The sequence below is a fragment of the Halichoerus grypus genome, chromosome 8 (assembly GCF_964656455.1).
Source record: "Halichoerus grypus chromosome 8, mHalGry1.hap1.1, whole genome shotgun sequence".
NCBI classification, from domain to species: Eukaryota; Metazoa; Chordata; class Mammalia; order Carnivora; family Phocidae; genus Halichoerus; species Halichoerus grypus.
Genome location: NC_135719.1, coordinates 84,487,362 through 84,499,301, shown reverse-complemented (window position 1 = coordinate 84,499,301; position 11,940 = coordinate 84,487,362). Strand labels below are relative to the sequence as shown.

Below are 11,940 nucleotides of genomic sequence, written 5' to 3'. Positions count from 1 at the left end.
ACCAGTTATCATATATTTGTGATATACCCAAATAAAGATTGCTGCTGGAGAAACATCACTGAGAATTCTCTTACCATCACAAATGTAAAACTTCATAAAATGAAATTGCATTTTAAAATTTTAATCTTAAGGGGTTTTAACATGAAGTACACAAGACAGTTGAGAATTTTGTATAATTATTCTCCAGAATAACATAAGCATATCCTGAAACAACTCACATGGAGTAGTCCACTTGAAATTCAGGTAATACAGTCACATCTTCTTAATAGTGGTAGATACATATAAAAAGGAAAAGAACATAATGAGACACATTGGGAAGAATAAAGATATCACTTCCTTTCATAGAGATGCATCAATTTCCAGATTCCTTTGGATACATTTACTATACCACTGTGAGATTTCACTAATCTAACCATTGCACCATTGAACAATCCACTAATAACTCACAAAGGATCATCAAACTTCATTTAAGGCAGTTAGTATATTATCAAAGGGACAAAATGTTAATTCCATCTCCAAATGGACTTACAGGGCATGGAGATTCTCAAATCTGTCAATCAGAGGAGGAAGACATGTATATACATATGCATTTCGATCACTGAACATAAGTAATGACCATTTCATCTAAAGGACACAATTTACGTTCTGCTCTTGTTTCTTTAGTTCTCAAAGCCTGGTTTGTTTGTAGAAAGATAGTATTACCAAGCCTTTATCAGTAAATCCTGATGGATTTACGATTATCTAAAAATTACTTAAGAGAGTGAAATACTTCCCCAAACTCTGTGACCACCTTCAGATATGGACAGGAAACACTGCACATATTTCTTGCAAATTATAAATCATAATTTTTCCACAGGAAGTTGAAGTCAAAGTCATATTACTGAAGAGTAGTAATGAAAGAGTGTTTCTAGGAAGTAATAGCCACACAGAAATGACTGGAACAGATCACAACTAATCCAGAGCCAGAGTGGCTTCCATTGGTGCCATACAGTTGCAGGGACACAAGGTATTTACTTGTGTCTGTGCACAACAGCCAATTCCAGGCACACGTTCTAAATCCCATTTCCAGCACTTGGAAAAAAAGATTATTAGTAAAGAGATGTGTATAGATCTGGTATAATGTCACTAATTCTTAAAGAAAGCACAGGATGAGACACAGTTCACTAGTTATAATTTTTTAAACAATTTTCAGAAAATTTACTTTGTTGATATTTATTTTGTGAGGCAAGATTTTTCCTGTACTTGAAAGTCTGTTGCATGTAAATGTAATAAATATTAAAAGGACAAGTATTTCATGAGAAATATTTATAAAATACTTCAGATTCATTAACAAAGCACTTTAGAACAAAATAAATATTTTGTGTCATGGCAATGTCAGCAGGAATAGATCCAGTAATTATATAAAGCTTTTGTGCCCTGTCCTGAAAACACACCATTCTAAAAGAGGACATGAAAATGCATGAATGCATAACATAAAATGTCTACTGCTAAGGCAAAAAAAAAAAAAAAAAAGAGCACTTGTAGTTCTTCAGCTCCCAACATGAGCCAATGTTTGAGAAAAGAAATGTGTTTGCTTTATACAATACTATTCACAACCAAATTATCCCAAAGTGCTTTACAAAGTAATTAGTTGGAGACTAGTATGAGAATATGTAGGCAAACATAGGAGCCATTAAGACACTCAGCAATAGCTCACACACTGCTTTGGACATTAGAACCTGTTTTATTGAGAGTGGAGATGTTAGTTCAATTATGGAGTAATTTAATAGAATAATTGGAATTCCTCTGGGTCTAGTAAGTTTTACAGATCATCAAAAATGATAAGCTAACTCCATATATTTTTTTAATTTCTAAAAATATCCAAGTGTGAATTAAAACATATATTTTCCCTCAGGTAATTTATTTACAAGAAATTATTGCTATGAGGTTAAATTATAACAGAAAAACACTATGTAATTCTCTCCAAAAGATCCTTAACAGATTTGCTAAGGACATATTATTTCACAAATTCTTTTCTTTACCTTCCCGATTGACAAACACTTCACTTGTTTTCCCCTGAGCTTTGTTTATGCAAGGATTCAACCAGAAATCCTTTTCTCTCTTCTCAATATATTTAATCCTTACCCTTCCTATAAGTCACAGTTTATTTTTTTAATTTTTTTAAGTCACAGTTTAGATGTAATTTCTTTAATGAAAAATCTCTCAATGGAAACATCCACCTTCCTGGTTTTATATCACATGTTTCTTATATCTCTCACTGGACCTTGGCTCAAGTTATTTTGGGTTAGCATTTACAGTTTGAGAATAAGACACATGAGGACAGCAATAATGCCCGCCACCTCATTTATTCCCAACACATGATCAGACACGTGGTTTCCTAAATTCGTGCAGATAGCAGTCTGGAGGATGTACCGTCAGGAGCGTCTCTAAGAAAGCACTGCACCATGATGCAAAAGTTAAACAGCCAAGCTTCTGGCTTTTCGACTCTTTTACCAGCCTGAAGTTTCTTCCTCATCCACCCATGTCCCAAATTCCTTTGATCCAGGGGCACTCTCTAAACACCATTTCACACATAAACAACCACTTACAGGCAGATATGGTGACATAACTGCTGTCTTCATCTTTTCACCATTTTGAGTGGCAGACACAGCCGGCTAGGATTAGCTGAGTGGCTGCCAAGTTCTTACCTTCCTCTGGTCCTCATGTCACAGTATGGACTGCCCTCAGGTGGCCCCTCTTTCTCTACAGAAGCAATGAAAATAAGCAAAAGACAAAATAATAAAAGGAAGAATAATTAGAGAATAAAAAGGGGAGTCGGATTTCTACCTAAAATGCATCATAAAATGTTAAATTCCTTTTGCTCTAAAACCTATCTCTGTTTCCCACATCGTCATTGAACGTGCATGGAGGAGGTCCTACTTTGAGTGTTTACTTGATAAAGGCTATAAAATCAATGGTTTCTGTTAAGCAGCACCATGCTTTGTCAGTTTGGATTTTGCGGTCACTTTTTTGTCTTGGGCTTCACTTCGGAAGTCTTTTTGGCCGTGAAATGGTTTCTAGTAACAGGTGCAGCCTATTATCAGCGAAACTAGATAAGTGCCATGGCATAGTCTGCACCGCAGAGGCTAGTTTAATTTCTGTGCTTACAGCCTACAGTTCTTTAGCCTATCTGACTCACTAAGAAAACACGTCCCAGGCCAGAAGACAGTCTATCGCATTTCAAGGCTGAAGCCAATGGCCTCAGATGAACTGTTACATTGCAGCCACCAGGGAATATAGAAGCTGCTGCTATTACCAGTTTGGGCTTTCTTGTTTATCAGTGACAGACAACCAACCCAAACAAGTTTATTCAAAAAGGACTTGATTAGCTCACCTACAGAACAGGTCAGCCTTGATCCTGGGGCTCACATTAATGTTACCAGGATCTGATCTCTCTTAAACACTTAGCTCTGTGTTCTTTGTGTTGGCTCCATTCTTTGATAGGAATTCCCCTTATGGTGCCAAAATGGATGCAATGGCTTCAGCTTCATATCCTGTAAATGCAAGTTCTATAGTCCCAGGAGATCTCTGATTATAACTCATTAGCTCTGACTGTGTCAGGAGATCCCCACCACCCCCCAGCCCCTGAAACAATTACTCTGGCCAAGAGAATGCAGTGCCTAATTTCAGAAGTTGGAAAGGAGTCAAATACCATCAAATAAGCAAGGGCTGAAAGTAGAGGAAGGGTGGTTTACTGAGGGAAGTCAGGGTGCCATTTGGAAGGTAAAGAGAGAACAAAAATAAAGGCCAAATTGTAAAGAGCTGCTATGCTATAAACATAAAAAAATTTCTTTTTTGCTTCACTAGGGGTTTAATGCAATACCAATGACATTCTTTGTGACATAATTTCATTTATTTCACTTTAGGTGGACTTTGGATAAAAATTTGCATAAACATTTAGGTAGAAAATATTGTCCTCACAGACTGATCTACAAATGCACGTATCGATAAAATAAGTAGATATACTTAGGACATTATGAGCTGTTAATGGCATTTTGCCAGCTCTCTAAGTTCTGGAAGCCTCTTTGTGTGATCAACACCCTCTAGGAGGAGCAGACTAATCTCTCTCAGTTGAGTTAAAGTTTCACGATATTGAGAACTCTTTCATCAAACTATTTTCCCCGACTTTACAATTTATTGAAATTTATTGAGCTATTAGCTGCTACAGATATAATGAACTGCAGAGACAAATTCTCTGCCCTCATGAAGTTTAATTGGTGTGGTGGTATGATCAATTTGCATTCTGAAAAGATCACTCTTATTGAAGCATATGTAGGGAAACTAGTTAGGTAGAAACTACAATAGTGTAGGTGAGAGATGAACCTAAGTTTAATCTGAACAGAAACACAGGAGATGGAGCAAAGTCATAAGAATAGAAAGAAAATCTGTAAGACTGTTGAATCACAGACCTGTACCTCTGAAACAAATAATACATTATATGTTAAAAAAAAAAAAAAAAGAAGAAGAAGAAGAAGATAGCAGGAAGGGAAGAATGAAGGGGGGGGAATCGGAGGGGGAGACGAACCATGAGAGACTATGGACTCTGAGAAACAAACTGAGGGGTCTAGAGGGGAGGGGGGTGGGGGGATGGGTTAGCCTGGTGATGGGTATTAAAGAGGGCATGTACTACATGGAGCACTGGGTGTTATACGCAAACAATGAATCATGGAACACTACATCAAAAACTAATGATGTTGGGGCGCCTGGGTGGCTCAGTTGGTTAAGCGACTGCCTTCGGCTCAGGTCATGATCCTGGAGTCCCGGGATCGAGTCCCGCATCAGGCTCCCTGCTTGGCAGGGAGTCTGCTTCTCCCTCTGACCCTCCCCCCTCTCATGTGCTCTCTCTCATTCTCTCTCTCAAATAAATAAATAAAATCTTTAAAAAAAAAAAAAAACTAATGATGTAATGTATGGTGATTAACATAAAAATAATAAAAAAGAAAAAAAGAAAAAAGAATAGAAAGAAAATCTGAATATAAATTGTCGTTAACTTGCCAATGGCTAAGAGGTGAGGCTGCTGTGCAGTGGGACATCAACGTTGCTTCCTATGTATCTGACTTAACAAACTGAATGGATGGTCCCATACTCTCTAATAAGGAATACTGAAAGAGGACCAGGTTTGAGAGATGCTGGATATTTTCACCTCTCTTATGACACTAATAGTATATCTTGCATTTTACTTAGTTCTGGGCCTACCTTATTCTCAATCACAGTATTACTGCCTCATTCAGTGAGAGATCAAGTCTTACAAGTTTCATCTTACCCTAAAGCCATCATCATGCCTGGCTCATAGTAGTACCTATTTATTGTGGTCCACCTACTTTTGTGGACTGATTGACTAAATTAATGAATAAGCAAACAAAAAGCCATGTATTGCAGTATCTAAAAAATACTATCACATTATATTCCTTTCCATTCACCATTATGTTTTGCAGGATTCCTCTTTAAAGGACAAAATTCTGAAATTTTTAAATAACTACCTTCAAAATATGATCAGACTTCTAATTGATTATAATAATTTATCCCCCTTTAAGAGGAAGGCTTTGTTTGTGTTTTCCAGTTTTACTGATATAACTGGCATATGTCACTGTCTGGTTTAAGATGTGAGGCATAATAGTTTGAATTACATATATTGTAAAATGATTACCACAAGTTTAGTTAGCATCTATCACCTCTTATAGATAGAGGAAGTTTTTAATCAAACAAGAGGAGCAAGGAAATTATACTGGTAAATATAATGAATAGAAAGGCAACCATGTACATCTTTTCTCTTGTACAAAGCTAGGGAAGGCTAGGTCAGAAAAGCCAGTTTCAACACTTACTGTCCTTTCTCTTCCCCACCCCCAACATTAAAAGCTACATTAAGTGGGAAGCACTGAACACGAAGACTAAAAGAGCAGGCAAGGGAAAGGTAAATAAGGACCTAGTCTTCAGGTTAAGGTATTTGGATTTTATCTGGAAGATGGTCATTTGCCTTTGTTCTCTTTGCCTCTGAACTCCCAAAAGTACTTATTTTTAAATGTTCATTTGACTATATAAGTGCTTTATAACTGAGAATCTATTATGCTATCAGATTGTCAATTATTTCTTTCTCTATTTAACTTTTCAAACGTTTGTCACATTTGAGTCATAGCTAAGCCTTTGAGTTGGAGGGCTACCTTGATCTTCTTTGTAGTCTGGTCCCATCCCTTACAACTGTCTTAATTATAGTTAGCAGTTGTTTGATTGGTAGGCTTCCCATTAGTTGTTGTATTAATTTATTAGGTGGTTCTTATTCTTTCGGTGGTAAATGGTTAGCCTTTAGAATGTAAATAAAGAACATATTCTGACAATGTTCCTTCCACCATTTCAGCTTTACTCTCATGTTTTTCGTGGGTTGGAGTTATTTCCAATCAAAAATGATTTCAACTCAATCATAAATCTCCCATATATCTTCAGAGGGAATGGTTCCTAAAGCACACCCTCAGGGTTATTTTTTAATCTTCTGATCTTGTAATCACTAGAGCTCAAATAGTTCCCAAGTTACTCTATAACCTTTAGACAAGCATTGATTTATTTTCTGAGTTTCATCTTGCCAGACCTCTCATTTTAAAGATTGCTTCAAAAATGAGGTCTATGTTACCTTAACACTGGCTTTTTCCTTGGTACATGCCCTGCTGTTAACTGAATACATGTCAGAAACATTAAAGACATACATAGGGCACTTTCTATGCTAATCATTAAACAGACCTTATGCTTTTCCTCTCAGAATTACCTTGGGTAAAGTAGCACTGTAATCCTGGGCTAAAGGAACTGCAACATTTTCTAATGGAATCTCCAAATGGCCCAGTGTTTCTCAGTCCTGGCTTTGCATCACATCACTTGGAGAAGAGTTATAAAAATATGCATGGTGGGCGCCTGGGTGGCTCAGTTGGTTGGGCGACTGCCTTCGGCTCAGGTCATGATCCTGGAGTCCCGGGATGGTGTAAGGTGCACCAGAGATACTGTCCTGGAGTAGTGCCTGGACATGAGTGACACCAACAATCAGCCAGGCTTGGGAAGTATGTTACACAAGTCAATAAAATTGTTTTTTGTTTGGCTGCTTGGTTTTTTGTTTTTGTTTTGTTTTTTTTAAAGATTTTATTTATTTGACAGAGAGAGCACAAGCAGAGGGAGAGAAAGGGTGAAGCAGGCTCCCTGCTGAGCAAGGAGACCGATGTGGCACTCGATCCCAGGACCCTGGGGTCAGGACCCGGGCTGAAGGCAGCCGCTTAACCGACTGAGCCACCCAGGAGTCCCTTGGTTTGGTTTTTAACAAACAAGAATCTAAAGACCCTAGGTTCAAGTGGGTTTGCTAGTAATTACCTTGTGAATTTGGGTAAGTCATTTCATCCTTCCAAATCTCAGATTTTTGCCTGTAAAATAAAAAGTTTAGATGATTTGTTTTAATCCTTTATTAGACCAACAAATATTACCTACTAAATTCCAGACACACTAAATCCAGATTGTATACAACCAATATCAAATAGTCACTGACCGTGGTTCATGACTTTTTAAGAAGTAACTATCATAACCAGCAGTGCATTTTCATTTACAATTAAATTCTTACCAAAATAAAATTTTAATTGCACAAAAATTTTATTAACTGCTATTCCAAACACTCTTTCTTTCACCTTTCTGCTTATAGTTAATTGGTTAATTAAGTAATTAAATTGTTATATTACTCTGAAGGATTTTTGTAGTTAGAGGTCAGTGTTGGTTTCCCATAAACACCCTACAGTCTCACTGTATTTGGGTAGAACAAAGTGGATCGCAACCAGCTTTAATTTAGTTGCAGAAATGAATAATAAGGCAGAAAACATGGCCCAGGAGATAGGAGCTTAGACAAGTTAGTGTATATTTAGAGCAAGACGAGGAACTACATCAGCAGGTCGATTTCTAATCAAGGAAAAGCTGCAAGTATGATTACCCAAATCTTGAAACTCAGGTCATTGGTGCCATAATGGTCCATCCTAAAAGATGATATCCTGTCCAAAACCTGATTATCCAGATCTGGTGGGCCTTCTGCATACACTTTACTCATCATGTCTCTTTATATGCGCTCATAAAAGGAACTGAATCATTCACACTCCCATTACCCTACTTTTTGAAAACCTTATTGTCATTTTTCTCTTCTAGTTCCATCTCTCTTAATCTTTTTTTATTATGTTATGTTAATCACCATACATTACATCATTAGTTTTTGATGTAGTGTTCCATGATTCATTGTTTGTGTATAACACCCAGTGCTCCATTCAATATGTGCCCTCTTTAATACCCATCACCAGGCTAACCTCTCCCCCACCCCCTCCCCTCTAGAACCCTCAGTTTGTTTCTCAGAGTCCATAGTCTCTCATGGTTCATCTGCCCCTCCAATTTCCCCCCCTTCATTTTTCCCTTCCTGCTATCTTCTTCTTCATCTCTCTTAATCTTGATAGTATTCCCAGCAACCACTCAACTTCCTCTTAAGTTTTAATGTCTTCCAAAATAGGCAATGTTTTACCTTTCTCTTTCATTTGCCTTTTTCTACTATTTCTCCTAAACAGATAATGTGGACCTTCATGGTTTATTATATAAAACCTTCCAAATGTCCTGATTTATAAATTATGAAGTTGCATATATATATACAGATATTTGAACACTATTGCTTTGGATCGGTTGCCCACTATAAGCCTCAGTAACTGCCCTCCACCTTGTCTTATTAGTTAACTCTTTGGATTCGGTTTGGGGTCTGAGTATAATTTGAAGTAAAAGAAAATTAGCAATTTGGGGTGATACTATATGGCATTCATTCTGCAGAGAAGACTGAGTGTATTTTTAGGCACTGCATGTTTATAACCTAATTTTCCCTCATTACTTTACAGAGGTGACCTTGTTCTAATACCTCCGGCACCTGATGTTATAAAAGTGAAATTCTTTTCAAACCTGCTCTGTTAATGTGTTCCTGCTCAGAAACAAATGCAAGATAACATTAACATTCCTGCCACAAAATACCTGCTAATTTGCTTGCAGTGAAGATAGAAAGCTTTTCATTACATATCACAAACTTCATTTATGTAGAATGAGTCACCAGGCTTGCTGAAAAGCCAATGAGCATCTAATCTCTAATGGTGCCTTCAGCTCTAACATCAATCCTCCTAGTTCGACTCATCTTTTATCAGCTATTCAGTCTTTTTTTTTTTTTAATTTCTATCCTGTTACAAAATTGTGTTGTTCATCTGTCAAAACAGCTTTGATTTATGCTTTTTTTATATTACAGCTTCAGAGGAGAAAACACACACACACAGGAATATGCTATTTTCTCATTAAGGTCAGAATAAAATCTATGTGACAGAAAATGAACAACTTGGTTTCAAACAAATGATGACATTACTAAGTTCATAAAAGTTGCATTCCTGATCTTAAATTCTGCTTGATATGTGTCCCTCCATGTTGCTTCTCTTGAAAATGATCTGTAGAGGCCTGTGCAAATTTATATGCCATCTCTAGGCATAAGAGAAAAATAAAAAGAAAGAAGCTTTCAATGCCTTGGTTTGTTCTAAACATATTAAGACAATGGATTTTAAATTATGGTTATTCTATTAAAGTCATATCCTAATGGCATACTATCACTGATGAAGTCCTCTCTTAATCTCAGAACTTCCCTAAAGATTAACCCTGGAGAGCTACTTTGTGTCAATCTTGGATCATTTCCTGAGGAGGGAAAAAACTGTGCTTTATGTATCAAACTCTAACTATAGACTTTCATTAAATACATTTAATGGATACTCTTACTTATTAGATATAAAATTCCCCAAGAGTTTTAGGGACTCAGAAAACCTCATTGAGAATGAACTCTTTTGCACTGGGAGAATTAGGTAGCAAGTTAGGTTGAAAGTCAGTAAAGTCAATTAAAGTCAGGCAAAGAATGTATGTATAGAAGGTTGAAGATATCCCATCACTTTGTTTTAGTCGCATATTATGCAAACCTTAGAGGGTTTTTCCCTTTTCTTTTCAAAACCAAAGACATTTTATCCTTCCCAACAGGTGAACACAGAGGCATTTCCTTGGTGTAAGAGGCAGAGCCTGAAGTCATTATGCCCAATTTACTGTATCCTAAGGCCCTAATAGGTCTTCATAGCATCCTGATGAAAAACACAAGGTTCAGTGAAGCTCCAGAGAGAAATCTCCCTCGAATGAAGCCTCGTCTTATTTGTCTGCAGAAAAAGCATACACCTCTTCAGAGTGTGACTGCTCTGTGTGATTAAAAATGAGATACAAAATAAAGTGTATGGTAACCAGCTGGCTTCAAGTGACAATAAAGTCACTAACACCAAAGGTCTTGGAATTCTAATCCAGACCTTCTCCACAAGTTTCACACCTCAAATTATGCCTTTTTTAGCTCAGAATTCGTGGATGTGTACACACAAAGATTATATGGAAATAATGCCCTTAATATTAAGGTTTCCTGCTTCTCAACTGTCAGCTCTAGTAAGTGTATTAAAACCATCCCATCCTTAATTTTTCTAAATCTGTGTTCTTCCTTAAGACTCCAAGTTTCCCCAACATTATTTATTTCTTCAACATCACCAAATTATTAGATAGAACAACATAAAACCTGAATCCTTAATTTTCTTGATTACTTATTTACTTACATCAGATATTTTTATGCATAAATGAATACTACTATAGTACATTTGATGCTGACAGAAATAGAATCTATTCTGAAATAATCTATAAGTGGTTTTTGTGTTGAGGATTTTGCTATACCTTTCTTTGTCAAACACCTTCATTTCTTTCTGGGAAATTTTTCAACCCTGGGAAATTTACATTAAAATTACCATAATAATGGTGTGCAACTTCTATCACTATACACTTCCCAATGTGTTAATAAATATGCCTTTTCAGGTCCCTATAACAACACTAAAGAAGGTAAGATATGTGGTCAACCAATACATTGTCAGCACTGGGGTAAACTGAAAGGAATTTTGGTTCATACATAATTCAAAAGATCTGATTATTAGCTGTAGCTTCAATTATTTTAAACACTGGTTTGGCTAAGTCACATAACCCCTTTGAGCCTCAGTTTCTTCAGTCACTAATTTAACTTCTGAAAACAAACTATGAGCTATAGGTTGTCTGGAAATGAATGAAATAGAATCTATACCTTCAAGTTATGATATAGTGGAGACTCATATATTTAAGACTACCTATATGGTCCTAGATATATAAATTAAGGTTTGTAAGACCAATGTAAGGAAAATTATGTGAGGAATAGCCTTGCCAAATATTGTGTAGATTAAATGAAATAAGAAAAAGGAATTTGAAAACAGTACACATATTATGAAAGTGCAAAGAATTATTGTCAAATGTCATTCTAGTAAACAGTCCCAATGGCCCCCAAAGATGTCCACATCCTAATCCCTGGAACCTGTGAATATGTTACCTACCTTATAAAAGGGGTTGTGCAGGGCGCCTGGGTGGCTCAGTTGGTTAAGCGACTGCCTTCAGCTCAGGTCATGATCCTGGAGTCCCTGGATCGAGTCCCGCATCGGGCTCCCTGCTCAATGAGGAGCCTGCTTCTCCCTCTGACCCTCCCCCCTCTCATGTGCTCTCTCTCATTCTCTCTCTCTCAAATAAATAAATAAAATCTTTAAAAAAAAAAAAAAACCTTTAAAAAAATAAAAAAATAAAATAAAGGGGGTTGTGCAGGTATGCTTAAATTAAAGAGTATGGGATGGGGAGACTATCCTGGATTATCTAAGTGAACTCAATGTAAGGGTCCTTCATAATAAAAAAGGGAAGCACAAGAGATCAGCATGATGAGATCTGAGAGAGACTCACCCACTAATGCTGGCTTTCCAGGTGAAGAAAGGCAGCTATGAGTCGATGAGTCTGTGGATG

At 36.8% G+C, this 11,940-nt stretch overlaps 1 long non-coding RNA gene across 1 annotated transcript in view; it reads right to left on the bottom strand.

The window, feature by feature from the left end:
- Nucleotides 1-217: 217 nt before the first annotated feature.
- The window catches only part of LOC118536184 (uncharacterized), a 351,851-nt gene continuing 340,128 nt past the window's right edge, over nt 218-11,940 (bottom strand). The window contains exons 3-5 of the long non-coding RNA XR_013440645.1: nt 7,384-7,433; nt 2,688-2,742; nt 218-258 (exon numbers count right to left, since the gene is read on the bottom strand). This is a non-coding gene — a long non-coding RNA (uncharacterized LOC118536184). The remainder of the gene's footprint in view (nt 259-2,687; nt 2,743-7,383; nt 7,434-11,940) is intronic.